The sequence below is a fragment of the Kogia breviceps genome, chromosome 5, assembly GCF_026419965.1.
Source record: "Kogia breviceps isolate mKogBre1 chromosome 5, mKogBre1 haplotype 1, whole genome shotgun sequence".
Classification (NCBI taxonomy): domain Eukaryota; kingdom Metazoa; phylum Chordata; class Mammalia; order Artiodactyla; family Physeteridae; genus Kogia; species Kogia breviceps.
Window position 1 is genome coordinate 41,708,702 of NC_081314.1, and position 23,815 is coordinate 41,732,516.

Below are 23,815 nucleotides of genomic sequence, written 5' to 3' on the forward strand. Positions count from 1 at the left end.
GGCTCCGGACGCGCAGGCCTAGCGGCCATGGCTCATGGGCTTAGTTGCTCCGCGGCATGTGGGATCTTCCCGGACCAGGGCACGAACCCGTGTCTCCTGCATCGGCAGGCGGATTCTCAACCACTGCGCCACCAGGGAAGCCCTCTCTTAGCTTTTGCTTGTCTGTAAAGGTTTTAATTTCTCTGCTGAATCTGAATGAGATCCTTGCTGGCTAGAGTAATCTTGGTTGTAGGTTTTTCTCTTTCATCACTTTATATCTGTCCTGCCGCTCCCTCTGGTTTGCAGAGTTTCTCCTAAAAGATCAGCTGTTGGGCTTCCCTGGTGGTGCAGTGGTTGAGAGTCTGCCTGCCAATGCAGGGGACATGGGTTCGTGCCCCGGTCCGGGAAGATCCCACATGCCGCGGAGCGGCTGGACCCATGAGCCATGGCCACTGAGCCTGCGCGTCTGGAGCCCGTGCTCTGCAACAGGAGAGGCCACGTCAGTGAGAGGCCCACGTACTGCAAAAAGAAAAAAAAAAAAAAAAAAAGATCAGCTGTTAACCTTATGGGGATTCCCTTATATGTTATTTGTTGCTTTTCCCTTGCTGCTTTTAATATTTTTTCTTTGTATTTAATATTTGATAGTTTGATTAATATGTGCCTTGACCTGTTTCTCCTTTGATTTATCCTGTATGGGACTCTCTATGCTTCCTGGGCTTGATTGACTATTTCCTTTCCCATATTAGGGAAGTTTTCAACTATAGTCTCTTCAAATATTTTCTCAGTCCCTTTCTTTTTCTCTTCTGCTTCTGGGACCCCTGTAATTCGAATGTTAGTGCATTTAATATTGTTCCAGAGGTCTCTGAGACTGTCCTCAATTGTTTTCATTCTTTTGTCTTTATTCTGCTCTGCAGTAGTTATTTCCACTATTTCATCTTCCAGGTCACATATCTGTTCTTCTGCCTCAGTTATTCTGCTGTTGATTCCTCCTAGATAATTTTTAATTTCGTTTATTGTGTTTTTCATCATTGTTTGTTTGCTCTTTAGTTCTTCTCGGTCCTTGTTAAATGTTTCTTGTATTTTCTCCATTCTATTTCTAAGATTTTGGATTATCTTTACTATCATTACTCTGAAATCTTTTTGAGGTAGACTGCCTATTTCCTCTTCATTTGTTTGGTCTGGTGGGTTTTTACCTTGCTCCTTCATCTGCTGTGTGTTTCTCTGTCTTCTCGTTTTGCTTAACTTACTGTGTTTGGGGTTTCCTTTTCACAGGCTGCATGTTTGTATTTGCCGTTGTTTTTGGTGTCTGCCCCCAGTGGGTAAGGTTGGTTCAGTGCATTGTGTAGGCTTCCTGGTGGAGGGGACTGGGGCCTGTGTTTTGGTGGATGAGGGAGGATATTGTCTTTTTGGTGGACAGGACTGTGTTCAGTGAGGTGTTTTGGAGTGTCCATGAACTTATTATGATTTTAGGCAGCCTCTCTGCTAGTGGGTGGGGTTGTGTTCCTGTCTTTCTAGTTGTTTGGCATGGGGTGTCCAGCATTGGAGCTTGCTGGTCATTGAATTGAGCTGGATCTTAGCATTGAGATGGAGGTCTCTGGGAGATATCTTGCCAGTTGATATTATGTGTGGCCCGGAGTTCTATGGTGGTCCAGTGTCCTGAACTCAGCTCTCCCACCTCAGAGGCTCAGGCCTAACACCCGGCCAGAGCACCAAGATGCTGTCAGCGACATGGCAAAAATGGTGCACTCATTTAACAATTCTTGCTAGTCTTTGGTTGTTCTCCTGGCAATGGCTATCTGTAGCACCATTGACGTACCCTTGGTCCTGGCTGTGGACCTTGCAGTGTCTCGTAAACTGGCTCTCATCCTTTAGCGTGGTCTGGGAGCCGCTGAAGAACCCAGAGTTATACCCAAGGATGAGAGTGCCTTTGCAGAAGTTCAGGAATCCAGTAGAGTAGTTCCAGCATAATAGGCATATGGCCCTTCGCCTGTGGCTGGCAGCATGGCTTCCCGAAGTTTGTGCCTCCATCTAGCTGGTCTGCTTGGTGTTTTTAATAAGAGGCAAGAAGAAATGGCCTCCTAGAAAACACTTTGGGCTTTTGTCTCCTCTTTTCCCTTGATAGCTAGAACTGCCATCAGCAGCTGCTGCTGGGAACCCAAAGGATTAGGCTGAGGAATGAGGGCCTGCTGGCTGCTGGCAGTGCCTGGTGGAGGAAAGAACCCTGAGAAACTTTCCCCATGGTCCATGCTCCCTGCTTCTCGTCAGCCAGCTGTCCTAAGGCCAGAGCCACAGGTCACACTCTTGTTAGCTCTGCTCAGACCCCTCATCTCCTGAAGAAGTACTTTTAATTCAACTTTATCTTGTTATTTCATTTCCCTTTTCCATCAGTGACAAACTTTCTACAGAATTATAAATCAAAGCCAAACATCACATGGATGCCACAGGACAAAGATTCATTTATTGTGCATAAAGCCTTATGATCTACAAGGTGATTCATCACTTGTTATCCTTTCTTCCCACTGAGGGATTGGATGATGCATACTAATGTACGAAAGTCAATGCTGGGCATCTAGATTGCAACGTCTTGCATAGCATCCTTCTCAGTTCTAACTGATTCTTAACCCACTGGCTTCAGGGAAGGCTGCCTTTTAGAATCAATTACCTAAATATGGTGAACTAATCTGGGAAAGTAGTGAAATATGAAATATGACTTGCCCTGTCTCCCTTTTGTCTGTTGACAATTTGCCCAACACTACAGTTTAGATGTGACCAGATAAGAAAGACAGGAAAGTGCGTTCACATATGGTGTCCCATTCGATCCTCACAACATTCTGTATACAAGCAGGGAAGGTTTTGGTGTCACAAATGAGGCAGCTCTCTTGAGAAGAATTGATCATTTTCCACCTGTGTTCCTCCCTACATGCCTCTGTTTGTAATTATTTGTATACCTGACCATCTCTCTCATCAGATTTGAAGGTACCTGGAGTGGGGACCATGTTCATATCCATCTTGTTTTCTGTGCATCTAGCATGATGCCTGGTGTATGAATTGTTCATTTGCCCAGAAGAAGAAAGGTGAATGTAACACAAAAGATCTGTAAAGGAATTAGGATTTTTTTAAGGGAGAAAAACATTATGCTGGGTTTTGTTGCTCAGGGTGTTTGCTCTACCCAAGTCCAGGAAGGTGCTTTTTAGCATGACCTGGGTCACACAGTAAGTACCCAGTGACGTAGTTGGATCTAGGACTCAGGTCTCCTTTCACAGGACATTTCCCACTAAAACTTCCTATTTATTTTTACCATTGAATCTTTATTTTAAGACATTCCATCTCTTTTTGTAGCTAGTCCAGCAAAAGGGAGAGTGAATTGTACCTGCATGTGGAATAAAAATAGATTACACATGCTTAAGTAGAAAGAATTGAAAAGCTTTGCTGCAGATTATACTTTTGTTCCTGGGGATGTTGTCTAAAACCCTTTTGATGTGAAAGGAGATCGTGATGACAGCAAACATGTGACTAAAGTATTATACTGTAAGCTGGGCTGTGAGCACAGATAGACGGATGGGTTAGCTGGTCACTGGTGCACACAGATGTGTGATATTGTGTGTGGTCAGTGCACCAAAGGTCTCAGCCTGAAGATTCAAGAGAAGGGGAGACAGAGCTTAGATGAGCAGAATAGAGTGAATTGGGGAGGTAGCGGTCTCCACAATCAGCAGGACTTTGTGTTTCTCATGAGTTCATGCTCCTAACTAACAAACTGTAGCACAAAGTTGGCTCTTTTAACAAACATCATAACTCTTCTACAGATTTATGTTACGTTCAGTTTTCCTCTTCTGAGCAATTGTTTTGGTGTATTTAATGTTTTCACTTATGTTTAACACTCCTTTTGTTTTTTTGGACAGGAAAGTAGGATTTATTGGGGGGTGTGAGTAAGGAGGGAATAGTGCTGAGATTCTTATGAGTGCAGGGCCCACCATTTGTCCAAGGGGCCACTATTAGGAATGTATTTGATCCCTCAGTCATCTGGGATGAGCCCCTTTTCTGTCACCATGTCCTCAAATTCTCTTGCATTAAACTTAGTAAATCCCCACTTCTTGGAGATGTGGCTCTTCTGGCAGCCAGGGAATTTGAACCTGGCCCTGCATAGGGCCTCAATCACATGCTCCTTGTTCTGCAGCTTGGTGTGGATGGACGTGATGACTTGGCCGAAGTGGACCCTGGCCACTATGCTCTTGGGCTTTCCAAAGGTACCCCCCATACATGTCTGGAGCCTAGTTTGGGGACAGCGTGAGGTCAGGCATGAATGTCCACTGAAAAGGCTTGCCTCCAAGGTCCCTTAGGACAACCCACATGAGCAAAAGGCTGCATACACTACCAAGGAGGCTGCTGTTTTTGGCCATTGCCCATGGGGCTCCCATGGGGAAAAGAGCACGGTTGGCTTAACTGGCTGCAGAGTAACATTACTTTTATATTTATGGTTTACTTGCCTTTTGTACTTCTGATCACTCCTTGTTTCAGTTTTCAAATGCAAATAATCATTTCCCATTTTTGAATACCATTTCAAATCTTGTTGAATTGGGGACTTTTTTACTGTGTTCTTACATACCCTTTCCTCCCCTCTGGATCACAGAGTGATTCCTTGAAGGGGAGTGAGGGATTTCTAGGTTGTGCAAAAGAAAGCCTATTGTGATGTTGGGAACTGAGGTGTGGGAATTGCCTGGCTTCTGGCTGGAGTTTACCTCCCTCCCTCATTTCTTCCCATATGCAGATGTTCAGTGACATGCGTTATTATAAGAGAAAGGGAAATGGTCTCACTGAAATAGAGGTAATGGGCCAAGATAAATTGTAGAAGTCATGAGAAAGTGTAATATGGCAAATAACATGCTGGGCTTGACTTTTAAGTGTAGTATGAGAATCATTCTCAGTGTTATGCTATGGGAAAAAATAGAAATGAGGTGGCACATTAGTTCCTGCCTTGTGGTCCCGTGGCCTGTGGAGGCCACACTCAGGTTCTAGTACAGACAAAGGCCCTGGAGGTTTTAGCCATCCACAGGCAAAGTGAGCAAATGATGCATTTGAAAACAAATAGTAATGTAATGTAGGGACCTGTAAAGAAATGGTGTGGTAGAACTAGAGGGATAGTAACAGAGTAAGACTGCAAAGTAACAGGTAACCCCCAAAGAAATAATGTCAATATATTATTTTTATCATTGTACTAGGAAAATTTTAAATTATGTGTATATAAGTAGGCAATAACATGGGATATTTTAAAACAACCCTAATTAATGAAATTCAGTGAGATCTCTGTACTACTTACATGGTTTTAAATGTTACAAGGCTTTCAGATCTCATATATTAGCTGTTTGCACAAAGTTTCTTTGCTTTTGTGGTAACTGCACTATTGCACAGACAACCTTTCCAACTAAATGAATAGTTGAAATTGGTAGAATGTGTTCAGTGAATAAACTGGTCGATAATTTTTATGACAACATCTTTATTCCATACAGGCTTCTCTCTTCCAAATAAAGTCCTTCTAGAAGATTGGGCTTTTTGAGTAACTTCTAATAAAGATTTTTATGAACCAGTTTATGTTTGAAGTGGTTTAGTTTGGCAGAACATTTGGGAGTCATCAGGACAGACACCACTTGGCTGTGCTGGGCTGTGCCTGCAGGGCAGCATGATGAGTATTGCCCCAGGCAGTCCAGGACCCTACTCTGACCCCAAGAGAGCAAAGAGTCCTTGGGACCCAAGGGATGTGCCCATCCAGCCGCTCCCCTTTCTGGACCGTCTTCCCTGCATACCCAGAATTCCCTGCCTGAAGGGCCTGTACAGCCTCTTCTATGGATCTCTTCCCTGGACAGTGTGGGTGTACGGGCTGGGATGTCCACCTGGGCTGGGATGTCTGCAGCGGGTGGCATATGAGGTTTTTTACAGGGACCAAAGAGTAGGGGATGGAAAAGTAGGGAGCTTTCAACAAAGATTAGGCACAAGCTTGTCCCTGACTTATGCCTAATAAAAGGCAGTGGCAATGTAATCATTGTTACAATCAAATCACTTCTGCAAATTTCTGAAATGCCCTCTAGGAAGTAATAGTACTACTGTTCTAAGTGAGAAGGTTGACATTCTTTTCTAACAGATACACTTACTCTGAAAATGACATCAAACAAACCCCAGGGATGTTTTGTGGTATGACAACATCAATAGAATAAAAGTGTCTAATTTTCAAAGGTGCTAACTTTGAAGAAAAACTCATTGAAATGTGTAAGATCTGGTGTGTTTGATAAAAACAAACAGCCAGTTTTAAACCAAATAGCTTTTTGACCGAAAGGAAAAAAAAGTCAGTGCAGATTGGGATTATTTATGAAATTTTTATCCTGTGAAGTGGTGTGTTACGATATATTCAGCCAAGAGTCAGGAAAACTGTACTCTGGTTCCAGTCCAAGGTTTTTGCACAAGCCATGTTCTCTCAGTTAGATAAGTGACATAACATAATCATCAAATCAAAGATACCATCAGTTGCAAGATGCAGCGTTAATTTGTGTACCATTAAGAAAGAGACCCATTGCCTATGATAATTTTGACTATTGACTGTAAGAAGCATTCTAATTGAGATGTAAACATATTAAAAAGTATATCTTAAATCTCTAATATACAATAAATCTTATTCATCTAAACATTCTTCACATTCTTGCAGAGTACCTACCACATCTAGTCATTTATTTATTCATTCAATAAATAAATATAAATTTAGTGTCTATTTCAGGCAATACAGCATGCATGTATCAACATGTATTGAATAATGGAATTTTAGAAGTACATACACTTACTTTTCATAACATCAGCACATACATGAAGCTGGAGATGCTGGTGAGAAATCAGCTCAAGACAGTGGCGAAATTGTCCTCTTTTGAGAACAGCAAAATAACCAAAAACTTAATCTCTAATGTGGACATTTGCTTCATAGAAATTTATACTGGTAAACGGAAGGCAGGTAAACAAGAATTCCCAGATCAGTTTCTTAGTAATCAAGGTGCCCTGGTTACTTTTTCCACATTTCTATGAAAATCTTGTTGAAAGAAGAACTTCTTAATTCCAAGACTCTAATGAAAGTGCTCCTTCATCTGTCATTTCTTTTCCAGTAGGAATAAGGCAAGGAATGAGTGTTCTATGAAACACTTTTATACTATATCATATAAAACAATTTTACATGACTTATTATCATGCTACATTGTTAAATTGAGTTTTATACACTTAAATCTTTATATTATCCATTTGTATCTAATAGTAGCCCAAGACATAAATAAGCCCTTAAAGCAACATTTTGTAAAGAGTGATACTTCCCTAGTGAGCTCACTCTCAGAGTCAGAATCTTAAGTTCACCAGACAAGTGACAAATAAGGTTCATTCAGCCCCAATATCTTCATCTAGAAATGTTGTACTGGGACCTTAGGAAGATGAAAAAAAGAATGAGTTGAAAATGCTTGGACCTTCTCTGTATAATCGAAACCATATGCAGTGATTTTTAAGCCTCATTATATACAACAAACACTGATGTTCTGTCCCTCTTCAAGAAGGAACTGGCAAACCCCCTTAGAGAACAGTTTCTATTCTTGTTCTGTTTGAATTTTGCTTCTTGAGCTCTTCTTGCCACATGGGATATTTGACTATTTCTAAATGGCCTTTGCTTTTAGTCTTTGTTCAAAGTTTGTTTTAAGCAGAATATCCTAATCAACCTCATTTCCAAAGAGGCCCCTTTTCCGTTGACTGCTGCAGGCTGCTTATCCCGAGAACGGCTTCTCTCTGGGCTCACAAGGTCCCAACTTTCTGTTTCTCTTGGATCTGAGCACACTGTGTTTTCTGATCAGCTAAGTCTCTTATTCAAACTGGGGTAAAGAGAGGAATTCCACATACTGCTCTCTGAGGGTGAACTGAACAAAACATGCCTGCGAGGACACTTCCTGAGGCATGATTCAAAGGTTATTGCACACTATCTGCTCAGTTTCTATGCTTACCCATTATGTTGTCCTTACCTTTGTATGATCTACCTGAGGAAGAAAAATTATCATTGGTTAAATATGTTGTTTAGGGCCATTTCTATCAAATCTGAGCATCAGATCATAGTCAGAAACTTAACACACACAAACATATACACACACTTAAATCAGTTTCCACTTATATCATTTTGATCTATGATATCCTTTCCAGAAACATCATTGTAAGAGTAAGAATGGTCTATATTGGTTTCTCCCCCCTATAAATGTCATTGAATCATAGCTTTCCTGAGGAATCCTAATACATATGTCTGTATTTTAGATATAAATTTCTCCCCAGTGGTCCTTTGGCTATGGAGAAATTAGCACAGGCTATATAGAGCAGACTGCTTGAAAGAGTCTCCTTGAGGGAAATGGGATAGCAAGAAGGAAAGAGATTTGTACTTTTCATTTAGTGACAATACTTATTTTATGCAATTTTATATAATTAGGCCCATTAAAGGACAGGAATGTGAAATAAGTCCTCCCTGAAGACAGTTCTTTGTGTATGCATAACATTTTCCGCTTTGAATAAACCAATCACAAGAAAGCGTCCAGTGTGTATGTACTCCAGTGCTCTGAGCACTTATTTCAAGGGCTCTTCATTCCCCCTTACCACCCCACTCCCCAGAGAGCTGAAAATGTGCAGAGCCTGCAGTCTTTAAGTATATAACCAATTGTTCTCTTTGGACAATCTGTTTCTGAAAATTCCCTTTGAAATCAATGACAAAAAAGCCCAACCTACGGTGGATTCCATCTTGTAAGCTTCCCTCACAAACCACAGACCCTAATCTTTGTATTTATTCAATTGGACCAAGTCGCCAGAGATTTGGGGGAGTAGAATGTATTTGAGAATGTGAGTGTGTGCCAGGCAAGGAGGTTCTTTAATAAGAAATGTTATCACAAACACTTTTAAAACACTTTTCAGCTCAACGTGGACACAGAAGACTGGGTTTTGTATTTCTTGGAAATATGCCCAGTACATAGAATTTTTTTTTAAAGATATATATGATTCAAAGATATTTTGAGAAAAATCTTTGAACTAGGAAAAAGATGAATATTTGATGCCCAGTGGATTCACACATAAACCTGGTGATTTTCTTGGTATCTGTATTTATCCGAAGCTGTAAGCAAACACACTCTAATTGCCTCTGGTGGGGTGTAACAGGCAGAGGGACAGTGGAGTTTCATAACAGTTTTTAAGCATTGCCCTATTGTATACTTCAAATGACACTCTTTAAAGGGGAATTAAGAATGGTGACCTGGTTGGTCACATATCTAGGCCAGTGGTCAGTGGCAAGTGGTCACTGAGGGAAGAGAGAGGCCTTTCTAGGTAAACTGACGCAGTCATCATGAAGTCACATAGGAAGATAAGACTGGGAGATAAGACTCTCTGGCCAAAGGACTAAGGTGAGATTTGGAACGTCCTGTGGGTGATATCAGAGGCTGAGAAGACTCTCTGAGCCTGGGCTTTACCAGCCATAGAGAGAGCTAAGGGCATCTGATGCTTTTCAAGATAGAGTGGTTCCAACCTGTCTTTGTAACCCCACATGACTTCATCGACACCTCTGGATGTAAAGGTTTGGGCTGGGGAAAGATATGGAGGGCTTATCTAAAGCACCTGACAAGAGTTGACTAGCAAAGAATCCTTCTCTGAAGGGAAAGAAAAGCCTGGAAGAAGGCCTGAATGTCAGATGCCTCAACCCACTGTTGTCAACTTCTGAGAGGGGTAAAGGACCTGGTTACAAAACCCTTCCATGAAATTTGCCCAGTAGAAATGGACTCAGCACTATTCTCATAGCACATCTATGATGTCTTAAGAAGTGCACCCCTGGTTTCACTGTTGGGAGACAACAGAACTGTTATCAAGATGGCTGATGAGTTGGCCAGAGTGTTTCTGAGAAGAAAGAATGATGCGGGACATGGCAAGGCAATGGGAAGAGGAGGAGAAAAAAGGAAGAAAAAATTATCTTCTGGAAGGAGGACTCTTCCTAGTTTTAAACATTAATTAAAAATGTTAAATGCACCAGAAATGGGTAATGAACTATTGGGGTAATAACAATTATCATACTATGGTGGTAAGAAAAAAAATGGCATAGTCCATCTGGGTTTTATTTCCAGTGTGACCATTAAATGTCTGTGAGATTCTGTCTCTTAACTTCACTAGGTACCTCAGTTTCTCCACCTTTAAATGAGAGCATTAACTCCAGTCTCCTCCAGCATTAACAGTCTATATAACTCACAGAAGTGCCACAAGGTGTAAGTGATGGTTAATTTTACGTGTCATCTTGATGGGCCAAAAAATGTCCACATATTTGTTTAAACATTGTTTCTGGGTTTGTCTGTGAGTGTGTTTCAAGAAGAGATTAGCATTTGAATCGGTAGACTGAGTAAAGCCCTCCTCAAAGTGAGTGGACAGCTTTCAGTCATTTGAGGGCTTGAATAGATTCAAAAGGCAGAGGAAGGGAGAATTTGCTTTCTGCTTGGCTGCTTGAACTGAGACATTGGTCTCCTGTCCTCAGACTAGGACTTACATCATGGGCTCTCCTGGTCCTTGGGCCTTTGGACTTGGATCTATAGCACCAGTTGATCTATAGCACCAGTTGTCCTGGGTCCCCAGCTTTCAGATAACAGATTGTGGAACTTCTCAGCCTTCATAATCACATGAACCAATTCTTTATAATAAATCTCTTTATATGTAAATATATATATATATATATATATATACACATATATATGTATATATTCTCTCTCTTTCTCTCTGGATACACACACACACATCTCCTATTGGTTCTGTTTCTCTGGAGAACCTAACACCTTGTGCATTTGGGAACAAAGATATTGCTCAAGTCTAGAGTTCTTGTCTCTAATCACTTAACATAATTTTAGGGACTAAATACTTGGTATTTTCTATCTTTGCTCCCTTCAAGTAATAATTAATTTTTAATGGATGGTTCCCAGGTAAGAATTAGAAACATTATATGGCTGACAGTGTACGCAGGGCTTGTAAGGGGGAGCTGCTTTTTGCAGCTAGTTCCTTGATGAGAATTCAGCAGGAGGAGCTCTTTAGCTGTGCAAACAGCTGTCAGGGGGGTAACTCGTCAGCAAGATCTATGGCACTCAAGAGAATAAAATTTTTCCTGCAGTGACCTGCCTCATAAGAAATGGATGGACCCTTCCCTGATAGCCTGATCGTTTCAGCATATATTCAAAGTATCAACATATAGTGAAGGAAATCAGGAACCCGCATATCTGTCAAATCCCTCTGTAGGTTGTGTACAGGTGGCTGACTGCCCCTGAATGTAAGGTGTGGGTAAGGTCCAAAGGCTGGAGTAGCTGATGATTTAGCAAACGTGGCTGCTTCCACTGGCTCTCTGGGTCTCACAGCTCAGTGAGAGCAGAAGGCATGGAGCCACTGATGCAGGCATGGAAAGAGGCAGTGGGAAGCTACGTGGCTTGGGCTGCCAATGAGGGGGCATCTTCCATGAGCTCTCATTTTTAGATGATGTGCCAGCGTCTAGCTAACTCTGTCAGGTGCTAGTGGAATCCTTTAGGGCAACATGATGTTTCTCTGGCTGTCATGTGATTTATTTATTTTTTACTTACCTATTTATTTGTTTGATGGAGAATGCCACGGGGCTTAGAGTGGTAGCAGGCAAATAATCAGTTTGCTCATGAGGCTTCTGATCTTTTGCAGTGGGTTTAGATTTATATCCTGCAGGGCTGTCATTAAAGGAAAACAGGGATGTTTTGGGCTTTTGAGGCCCACCTGTCTCCTATTTTCATGCTCCTTTCTCTGTCAGGCTGTCCCTGTTCCTCTGGGTGTGGTGTCCCTGCCGACCCACTGGCTCCTTCACATCCTCCACATCTGCTTTCAGCTCCTCCATGGGTACTTTGGAAGCTATATGATGACTTCATCTCCATTGCGTGTGGTAATGACTTGTTTTATTTCTCCAGGGGCATGTGCATTCAAATAGGGAAAACTAATTATATATTTTATTATATACATAATTATATATAACAAGGAGAATTCAGGCAAAAGTCCAGGGGTACATTGAGGAGTTCTTATACAGTGGGGCTCATACTTCATTCTTCATATCTCATGAAGTGAGGGTTTTAACCCCCAGTCAGACATAGCTGGTCCTGCCTTACTCTACCCAGACATTTTGTAGAATTGCCTGGGAAGCACCCAATGCAAATTGAACTTATGTTTCTTAAATTTTTGGGTGATGGATCTTTTTGAGAGTTTGTTAAAAGCCATGGACCCTATCCCCAGTTAAAAGTACATATTCACACATATCCAAATTTTGTATACAATTTTAGGAGGGTTACCAGACTTCCTAAAGCTCAACTTGGGATTCCAGGGTTAGAGAAGGATTAGTATTTGGAGTAAGCAGACCTGGATTTGAGGTTCCACTGTGATCTTGGGCAGGTTCCTCGTGTTTCCTGTGGACTATGTCAAAATCTCGGGTTTTACCAGTGGTTCTCAACTGGGGACAGTGCTGCAGGCCTATTTTACCCCTCACACCATCCAGGACATATCTGAGCCTGGGGGGACAGGCAAATGTGTTTTGAAAGATATCCACAAGTGAGCTGATATGCCCCCAAGGGTTTGAGAACCACAGGGCAAGAAGACCTCTAAGATGGCCTCTGGCTCCAGTGTTCTACGACTGAGGTTTCGCTCCAGAAATTCCACTGCACAAAGTCAGAGGCTACTCCGCCAAGAGCTAGTGGAGAGAAGAAGAGGGGTAGCGGGATAGAGAAGGCCAGAAGCTGGGCTTTCCCTTTCTTACAACTTTGCCCCACTGTTCATGGAGGGAGGTGGTGGGAAGGGAGCAGAGCCCTTCTAGAATTCTCTTTTCCTTGAGAGCCCATTGAATTGAGGATTTATCTATTTATCTATTTAATCCTCTTGAGAGGATAGAGAATCTAACATATCTTTATTTTTTGAAAGCCTATGTACTTGGCATATCATAGATACAGAATAAATGTTGTTTGGATGCAATAAGTTTATTTCTCATTACTTTTTTAAGCAGATAACGTGATGAATTCCTGCTGTCTCATTCTGGTTGACACATTATCTGAGATTTTATTTTACTGAAGTCATTGAAATAGATATTAATTTAGTGATTAATTGAAATTCAAGGAATATTTACTAAGCTCTTATTATGTGCGTGACACAGTAGAGTTTTCAATATAGTGGAGATTTGAGAAGAGAGTTAGTAGTCCTGTGCTAATACCAAAACCCATATGTAAGTACTAACTATTGAAAAAAATTATTGTCCATTTATGCTTTTCCTCTGTATTCCAGAAAGGGGTGTATAAACCTTAGAAAACAGAAGATAAATTTGTTTTAATATCCTTTGTTCTTCCCTGGTTTGGACCCTTCTGGAATTTTCCTGTCTGAATGCTCTTGTGGCTTCATGCTTAGGGGCCCAGTCACATATCAGTGTTTTAGGCTGAGGGAACAGCCCATTTTGTCATATAACTGAGCCAGTTTCACCAAGAGCTTTATCTCTCTGTCTACTGTTGCATAAAATAACTCTATCATGCAGAGTTCTGGCTGCTAAAAGAGGGCGGTAACCACAGACACCAAAGCTATCAGTAGAAGAGATTAAAAGTGATGAGATTACATATCGTGGTGTCAGTGCTCTAGCTCAAAACCAGTTTCATTTGGGAGAAGATTAAATTCCTTCAAATACTAAAGTCCTCCCTTAGAAACTATAATTGTATGTAATAAAAGACTACTTTTCCCTCACGATAGTAGTTGTATTTTTGATGTAAATCCTCCCGGTGAAAGTAATAATAATAAAAGTGCTACTTATTGGATAGCCTCTATGTGGTAGGTTCTGCATTAGACACTTTAATATTGACTTATTATATTATTTGACATATATTGACTATAGACTGTTTTAGGCACCCAAGTCATCAGCCTTATTAGCTTGGAACTATTATTATCATCATCCTCCTTTTATAGTTGAGAAAATTTAGGCTTAGAGTGATTGAGTAATTTGTCACAGGTCACTTACCTGATAATGGTGGAAAGCTGGGACTCCAACCAGGTTCTCTAATCTTATTTCTAATTCACTCCTCACAGCAATCCTTTAAAACAGTTATGGACATTTCCATCCTACAGGGAAGGAAGCAGAGTTGGAGAGGTGAGCTACTCTAATAATGGTTATATAGCCAGTAAATGGCAGAGCCAGGTGTAGAACCAGGTTAGTCTGACTCATAAACCAATGCTTGTTTCACTCTGCTACACTGACTAGCCATGGACTTATAGCATGTTACAGTGTAAAAAGAGAAAAACTTACCTATCTACACTTTTAAAATAAGAGACATTTCTTTTGGTTTGCCTAATAACTTTCTTTCCTTGGATATTCAGTGTCAGAGGAAAATGCTTGGTACCTGCAGAGTTTCTAGAAAATGTATGACATTTTTGTTGCTGCTTACAATGATTTATCTTGTTCCTTTTTTTTCGAATACAGAAATATTTAAATGAATTATTCTGCTATAAAATTCTTTTTACTACAATCCAGTATGTGGTTTTTGAATACTTACCACTTGCAAGGCACTGAGTTAGGCACAGTGATGCCTTAGAGATGAATAAAAAGTAGTCTGTTGTTGGGGACGAGGCAGAATCCCAGATACCACACAGAAGGACAAATAAGCAAATAAATAAGCAAATAAGCAGTAACAGAAGGTCATACAAATCCCAAGGAGAGAGAACAGAAAATGTCACGTGGAGAATTCGAAAACAGATGTGGACCTTGAAGAGAGGTACATTAGTTTGCTAGGCAGCCACAACAAAGTACCAACAACAGAAAAGAACAGCAAAAGTTTATTTTCTCACGGTCCTGGAGGCTAAAAGTCCAAGAGCAAGGTGTTGGCAGGTTTGGTTTCTTTGGCAGCCTCTTTCCTTGATTTAGAGACACCTTCTTGCTGTGTCCTCACAGGGTTATCCCTAGGTCTGCATCATAATCTCCTCTTCTTTTAAGGACATTAGTAATATTGGATGAGGGCCCACCCATATGACCTCACTTTATCTTAACTACCTCTTTAAAGGCCGGATCTTCAAATAGGGTCACATTCTGAGGTACTCAGTGTTAGGACTTCAATGCATGAATCTGGGGAGGACACAATTCAACCTAAAACAGATGGGTAGGTAAACTATCAAAAGAAGGAGAGTCAGAGTTTAGAAGGGAAAAATATGAAATATATTTGTGGGAGTATTTAGATGGAGAATAAATGACATTTTGGGGATTCCTGAATGCCAGGGTGGGAAGTTGGTGCTTACTTTGGTGGACAATGGAAAGCCACTGAAAGTCTCCATCAGGAGAATGACTTGATAATGTGGTACTTGGGGACTGTCAATCAAGCAGTAAGAAAGAATAGCAACAGGAAGCAAGGGGGTCATCTAGGAGGCTTATCCAGAAGTCTAGTCACAGAGAGATGAGGTTACGAGTGAGGGAGCTCATCAACATGGTGGGTACACAAAGAACAGTTGAATCAGAGAAATACCACAGGGGTTTAACTCACTGACCTTGGTGCCTAATTGGCTGTGGGAGTTGACATGGAAGAAGGAGTCAAAGGGGGCTCCAAGGCTTGAGTCAAAGAATGGTCTTGTCATTAACTGGAAGAGCAAAGTCGGGAGGTGGGGGTGGTTGGATGGGGGCATTCTACTTGGGACTGAAGATGTGGAACTAAATTTAGAATGTAAGTTAGATGTTCAATGGAAAGGAATTTGAAACCATGGATCAAGAATTTGGGGGAGAGATAGGAGCATATGAAAGATTATTAAATTATGTGAAAATTTTTACTAGGAAAGAGATTAGAGAGTTGTACACTAAAGTGTTAGTAATGCTTATGGGGGAGTTATAGTTAATTTGCATTCCTTCTTTTTACTTGTTTGGTATTATTCAAAATGTTTACCATGAGCAACATTATTAACTTTATATTACTGGGAAGTAGTCTTTCTATTCATTCAGCCTCTCACCTTCCATTCTAGTTTCCAACCTGCATCACTCCAAAACACTGCCCTCAAAAAGGTTATGTGTGCTTTTCCTAAGAGCCACAAGAGAGGTTTCCGGCCTTATTTTGAACTCTCCATCATTTTGGTGCACCTCTCTTAACTTTTTGGATATTGCTTTCGTGACCCATCTCAGCCCCTTTGACTCCCTCTTTGAATTCTGTCTGACAGGTCCTGTTTCTTCACTGATCATCTAACATTGGTACTCCTCAGAGCTTCATGCTCACCTTGGCTTTCCTTTCCCCTTTCTAATTCCCCATGAGTTATCTTATCTGCACCCTTGGTAGGTGAACTACCTACCACATATAACTCATAGCTCTGAAATCTTTTTCTCTTGTCCAATTGTCTCTTCTGACAGCCAGATCCATATTATTATTATCTGCCAATTGGATATTTCTACCTGAATGACCCACAGTCATTTCAACTCAGTACATTCAAAATGAAATGAATTATTCTATTACCTCCTCACCCCCAGTCCACTTCTTGAACCTCCCCCACTAAGGCTTATTCTTGGAAAAGAATACCATGAGGTAAATCATTGCTAGGTTAGAATCCTGGGCATCCTGCTGGACTCATCCTTCATCCCAACCCCTTCCCCATGAGCACGCAATAAGTTATTAAGTTCCATCTATGCTATTTCCTAGTGATCTCTCACATCTAGATTTAATCTCATTACTTCTTACCATAACCACTGCAAAGCCTGATCTGTCTTCTCTCATTCTACTCCATCATCTTCAGTGAAGCCAGCGATTTCAAACAGCAATCAAATCATGTCACTCCCCTACTTAAAATCCATCAGTGACTTCCTTGGCTTCCAGATTCAAGTCTAGATTCTCCCCTACCTCCAGTTTTATTGAGATATAATTGACATACAGCACTTTACATGTTTAAAGTATACAGCATAATGATTTGACTTACATACATCATGAAATTATTACCACAATAAATTTAGCGAACATCCATCATCTCATATTGATTAAAAATAAAAAGTCTTTTTTCCTTGTGATGAGAACTTTTAGGATCTACTCTCTTAACTACTATCAAATGTATCATACAACAGTGTTAACTGTAGTCATCATATTGAACTTTACATCCCTGGTACTTGTTTATCCTATAACTGGGAGTTTGTACCTTTTGACCACCTTCCTCCAACTCCTCCTCCCCCTCAAGTCTAGACTCTTTAGCACAAAGTAGATTCCCTTTCATTGGGCCCCACCTCCTGGCCTAATTTCTCATCCAGTTTCACTCTTTCCCACTTGACAAGCTCATGCTGAACCACACGATGTTTCTTGAATACTACATTCATTATCTTTCTTGTTCCATGTCCTTTCATATACTGTTCCCTCTGAGAGTCACACCCATCCATTGCTGAATTTCTATGAATACTTCACACTTCTCATGGGGATTACCTGCTCAGGTAAGTCTTTTCCTGATTTCCCTAGATAGGTATATGTTCAAGGTGTTATTGAGTCCACTTTTCATGGTTTATCTCCTTGTGGATTTTAAAAATAAGTGCCATAATTCTAGAAAATGTGGAAAAATAAAAATCACTTATGGGCTTCCCTGGTGGTGCGGTGGTTAAGAATCTGCCTGCCAATGCAGGGGACATAGGTTTGATCCCTGGCCCGGGAAGATCCCACGTGCTGCGGAGCAACTAAGCCCATGAACAACAACTACTGAGCCTGTGCTCTACAGCCTGTGCTCCACAACAAAAGAAGCCACGACAATGAGAAGCCAGTGCGCCGCAACGTAGAGTAGCTCCCGCTCACCGCAACTAGAGAAAGCCCATGCGCAGCAAGGAAGACCCAACACAGCCCAAAATAAAAGCAAATAAATAAATAAATTTATTTTTTAAAAAATCACTTACAATTAATTCACCCCCAAATTGCTTAATTTTAACATTTCAGTGGATTTCCTTTTAGTATTTTTTAATATAACCATTTAAAAATATTAAGAAATCAATATTGTACTGTATATACTATTCTATAATCTGTTTTGTTAAAGAAAATTCTCCATGGTATTGAATAGTCTTTAAAGGCTTGAATTTATTTAAAAGAGTCATTCTTACCTTATATTAAAAAAAATACAGAGTGAAGTAAGTCAGAAAGAGAAAAACAAATACTGTATGCTAACACATATGTATGGAATCTAAAAAAAAATGGTTATGGATATATATACACTACCAAATGTAAAACAGATAGCTAGTGGGAAGCAGCCGCATAGCACAAGGAGATCAGCTGGGTGCTTTGTGACCACCTAAAGGGGTGGGATAGGGAGGGTGGGAGGGAGATGCAAGAGGGAAGAGATATGGGGATATATGTATATGTATAGCAGATTCACTTTGTTATAAAGCAGAAACTAACACACCACTGTAAGGCAATTATACTCCAATAAAGATGTTAAAAAATAAATAAAATTGAAAAAAAAGTAACATAAAAAATACATGCTCATAGTAAATAAAATTTAAAATAATATAGAAATGTACAATTTAGAAAAGTACTTCATAATCTGGTTATAATTTTTAAATAATTTGTGACATATTCTTTCAGACTTTTTCCTATGCTTCTACTGACTTAAATACACATTTAAAATTTTGTATTTGTGGGATAAGATGCTTCACACTTCTGAAACTTTCTTTATTAAAAATATTTAACAATGTATGTTTGAAAATATAAAAGCAAACTTTAATGATGTTTCAATTGCAATGATCATTTTGCATTTTTCTCTTCTACTACACTCTGAGGCCTTGGAAGACAAGCGGTTTTCCTGTAGGTGAACTTATTTTATTATTTTCAGCGTGATTTTGGAGAATATCAGACAGTTATGGCCACTCCTCTCCAGAGAACTCCCGGCCCACTAAGGGAAGATGAGTCCTCATGAACATCAGGAACTGGCCAGGCTTTGGCACACCTGGCACACCTCTGCCAGGTGTGTGCGGGGTTGGCTGAGTGAGTCCTTGGCTCTGGAGCTCGCCCTGCCCCAGGACAGGTCCCTATCATCCTAAATCCCAGGATACACTTCTCTTGCTCTCCAAAAGTGTTGGTAGTACTTTTGTGCATGTTGAATGATCGCCTTGTCCCTTTACCAATGACACATTCTCAACCTCAGTTTCTGACTAGGAAGTGTGGCCTGGTAACCTTTGGGTAGGAGTGGAATCATTGGATTCAGACCAGCAGCTGATAGGATCTCAGGGCCAAGGAGTCAAGAACTATCCAGGTTCCTGAGTAGTCCAGTTAACCTGTTCCACCATGAGAACTACCCTCCTGAAATCCAGACAGCCATCTCGGAGACACAAGCTCTCCTTCATCCCAGCGACTGCATGAGTAAGCAGTGGCCCATTGACACTGCTGGAAGAAAGAGCAGACGGTGGGTCAGGAGCTCTGTGTTCCTCCACATGGGACAGAACGCTGTGGTTGTGGTTGGTACAGGCTGCCACATCACCAAACCTAGTGTTTTATTAAAAAGGGTGTTGGGAATGGGGATGCTAGGGCTAGGGCTCAGGTATTGATAGGTTGTGAAAAATTTCTTTCCCTTATAATCTTTTCCATCCCCCTCTTCATCTTTCCACCATTTAAATCTCTAGTGCACCCATAGAGTAAAGATGTGGCTAAATGGATGGGGTTATCAAAAGCAGGGAAAGAAAAACTTACTGTTTCTAGTAGTTGTTAGTTAAAAATTCACAATGGCACATGCTTAATACTTTCCGGGGACAGGTCAGAAAACATCTGTCTCCAAAATGTACAGGCAATATAGGACCCTGTGTGGGCTGAGGGCATGCTTAGCGGCTAAGGTCACTTTGTTGGGACAGGTGGTAGGGGTGCACAGTCATGTTCCTTACAAAATAAATCCCCAATCAAATCTCTTCCAGATCTGATAATAATACTGGATTGAAGGAGCCTTTGACAGACATAGGGTTTGACCAAGTATTAAACCAAAAGGAATTATTAAAAATAATTTTAAAATGTTATTTATTTCAGGAAAATATGTACAAATATATTACAGGAGTTCAACTGCAATTAGTATCTGAATTGTATTGACTCATTATTCAAAAGCTTTAGTCCTGGGGAGTTCTGTGAAGTTCACAGCTTCACCTGCCCTGCTTTGCTTTTGCAGGTTTTCCCAGGCAACTTCCTAGAGTGTCTGAAAGTCCCTCTTCCTTCTGCTTCCTCCCCCAGTGCTTATCCATCCCCAGGATAGCTGCAAACTATTACCAGTTGCCATCCTGTGCCTTCCTTACCACTAGGACCAGTAGATTGTGATTTTTTTCTTACTCTTTGTTAAACATAAAAAGCTTAGCCCTACATATAATATTGTTCATTTATAGAAGTTGATGTGTTCCTCACGACAGCACAAAAATATCAGCTTCAAAAAGTAGAAAAAAACAATCATTTGGGTCATTTCTAAATACAGTCAGTCACTTAGTACAACGTACAAGCACAAATTAAAGGGAGTAAATCGCTGTTATTTGTCTAACAATTGGGTGTCTGCCGGCTCCCTTTGAGACTGAGGGCAAACCACTAACGCTCCCTGAGCCTGATCCCTCATCACCAAATGGGAGCAGTAATACTGGCCTTGCTTACCTCACAGTGCTGTGTGAGGGCCGACTAAGCTGATGCCTAGGAAGTAGGAAAGCACTTTAAAAACGGTGTTTAATAATTTAAACGCATGGGAGAGAGGTGATATAAAGGCATGCCTCTTCTAGAATGCAGGAGCAGAGGCTTATAAGGATTTCTGCACTTGCTAGAGATTTGAAGAAGAGATGAATTCACTTGTAATTCACCTGTAGAAATAAGCTAATACCAAATGGTTGGATCACAGAGGAGGAAACTCAGAGCATCACATCAAGAACATGCAGAAAAAATCTCATGGCAGCAGCTGGTCAAGTGAGGGTTTGCCCTGTCCCAGCAGCAGCCTTATAAGAGTTCCATGGTTTCCAAATGTCAGCATGTTATGACTGTGATCTTTCCTTAGGGAACTTAGTCCTTCATCCTTGCAAAGAAACGGTACTCCCATCTCGGCGCCAGTTTGCTTTGCAGGCCAGCAGCATTGTTCCTGCATGGGGCCTGAGTTTCATTTGAAAAGGATTTCATGGGAATGCTTTCTTGTGTTACCAAATCCTCTCTCATCTTTGTTCCTTACACTGGCTGCTCCTGTCAGTAAAACCTATATGTAACCCCCATTTTTTTTTCCTGAATCCAGTTTAGAGACACATAATAAAATTATTATAAGTGAGAAAAGGTCTCGGTCAGAGGTTGACAAAATGTGCCCAGAATCTTATAGTTATTGTGGTTTAAGAGAAGTGGATTAAAAACCACTTTCAAAAATCTCCTTTATCCCACAGAAACAGCCGCATAGCACAGGGAGGTCAGCTCAGTGCTTTGTGACCACCTAAAGGGGTAGGATAGGGAGGGTGGGAGGGAGATGCAAGAGGGAAGAGATATGGGGATATATGTATATACATAGCTGTTTCACTTTGTTATACAGCAGAAACTAACACATCATTGTAAAGCAATTATACTCCAATAAAGATGTTAAAAAAAAACCAACAAAAAACAAATGTCAAAACATCAAAAAAAAAATTCTAAGTAACTTAAAAAAAAAAAATCTTCTTTGTCCCACAGATAGAAACCTAAATAAAGAGCTACTGGCTGTTCATAACATTTGCTTTTGCTGCATTCTTGTTTTCCCTGATTTGTCTGTGCTTCCCTGCATCATTTAATGCTATTTCCATGAACAAAGAGAGTCAAAGTCACAATCCCATGTGTTGACTGAGGCAAGCCTCCCAGACAAGGGACTGAATTTGATGTGAAGGAAGAGAAACTAATTCTCCAAATGTCTTCCTCTCCAGCTGGCTAATATCTGAAGTTTTACAGTTAGAACTTAATTCCTTTGGCATGTCCCTCCATGTCCCCCTTCTTCATCACCAGACAATCATTGATCTGCCTTCTGTCACTTTAGATTAGTTTGAATTTTCTGAAACTTTATATAAATAGGATCATACAATATGTACTTTTTTATGATCTGGCTTCTTTGACTCAACAAAATTTTGAGATTCATCTATGTTGTGTGTAGCACAAATTCATTCTTTTTATTGCTGAATAGTACTCCATTGGATGGATATATTGTTATTTGTTTATTCACCTTTTGATGAGTATTTTGGTAATTTTAAGTTGTCATTAGTATTCTTGTACACGTCTCTGAGGATTTTCTAGAGATCTTCCTGTTATTAACCTTTAATTCCAAGGGGATTAAAGAATATATTTTATACAATTTGAATTTTTAAAAGTTTGTTGGGACTTTTTTATATAGTCCAGAATATGATTTGTCTTGGTAAATGTCCCATAAGCACTTGAAAAGAATGTGTGTTCTGTTGTTCTTAGGTAGAATTTTCTATAAATGTCAATTATGACAAGTTGGTTGTTAATGCTATTCAAATCTTCTATATCATTACAGATTTTCTATCTCTATTTTATTAATTATAAAAGAAGGGTATCAAATTCTCCAAATGTAATTGTGGATTTTTCTATTTTTCTTTACAATTCTATCAGTTTTTGTTTCATGCATTTTGAAGCTCTGTTATTAAGTATATAAATATTTAGTTTTGTTATATCTCATGTTGAATTGACCCTTTTATCAATTTGAAATGAGCTTCTATGACCTAGTAATATTCTTTGCTTTAAAATCTACTTTGTCTGTTATTAACATAGCCAGTCCAGGTTTCTTTAGATTAGTATTATGAAAGGATATCTTTTTCAATCCTTTTAGTTTTGACTTATTTGTGTCTTTAAATTTTAAAGTAGAACTCTTGTAGGCAGCATACAATTAGGTCTTGCTTTTTTAAATCCAATTTGACAATCTCTGCCTTTTTAATTGGGTTGTTTAAACCACTTGTATTAAATGGGGTTATTTATACGGTTAGATTTAAATCTGTCATCACTGTGTTTTCTATTTGTCTCATCTGTTCTATGTTCCCTTTTAATTCTTTTTGGATTGAGTTTTTTTTTTATGATTCCATTTTTCTTCCTTTTTTGGTTTATTAGCTATAACTCTTTGGTTTTTTTTGTTTGTTTGTTTGTTTTGCGGTACACGGGCCTCTCACTGTTGTGGCCTCTCCCGTTGTGGAGCACAGGCTCCTGATGCGCAGGCTCAGCGGCCACGGCTCACGGGCCCAGCCGCTCCGCGGCATGTGGGATCCTCCCGGACCAGGGCACGAACCCGTGTCCCCTGCATCGGCAGGCGGACTCTCAACCACTGCGCCACCAGGGAAGCCCTGTTGTGTTATTTTAGTGGCTGCTTTAGGGTTTTTAGTATATATCTTTAATTTATTACAGTCACATCTTCATTTGATAATATGCTGCTTCACATTTAGTACAAGAACTTTACAAAGCGTATTTCTGTTTCTTAGCTCCCAGCCTTTGTACAATTGTTCTCATACACCTTATTTTACATATGCTATAAAAGTGATAATAAATCACTGTTATTTTTATTTTAACCAGTCAATTGTCTTTTAAAAAGATTTAAATACTTAGAAAAAAATCTTCATGTTTACCTATAAACTACATATGTAGTTATCATTTCTGATGCTTGTCATTCCTTTGTGTGGAGCTAGGTTTCCTTTGTTGTTTTTTCTGCTGCAAGACTTTCTTTACCCTTATGGTTCCTGGAAGGAGCTGGAGTTGTGTATCTTTCTTCCTCTCAGTCAGTTATGCTCTAATAAAACCCATTATAGGTTAGTCTCTGGTAAAATAGTTTCTTTTGAGGACAGATCTCGTTGAACAGA

At 40.1% G+C, this 23,815-nt stretch overlaps 1 protein-coding gene and 1 non-coding gene across 5 annotated transcripts in view; one reads left to right on the forward strand and one right to left on the reverse strand.

Moving 5' to 3' along the window:
• KCNAB1 (potassium voltage-gated channel subfamily A regulatory beta subunit 1) overlaps positions 1-23,815 on the forward strand; it is a 529,857-nt gene that overhangs the window by 166,711 nt on the left and 339,331 nt on the right. The window lies entirely within an intron of this gene.
• Positions 4,295-4,429, reverse strand: LOC131757864 (small nucleolar RNA SNORA70). The gene has a single exon (XR_009336015.1). It is a non-coding gene; the product is annotated as a small nucleolar RNA SNORA70 (small nucleolar RNA).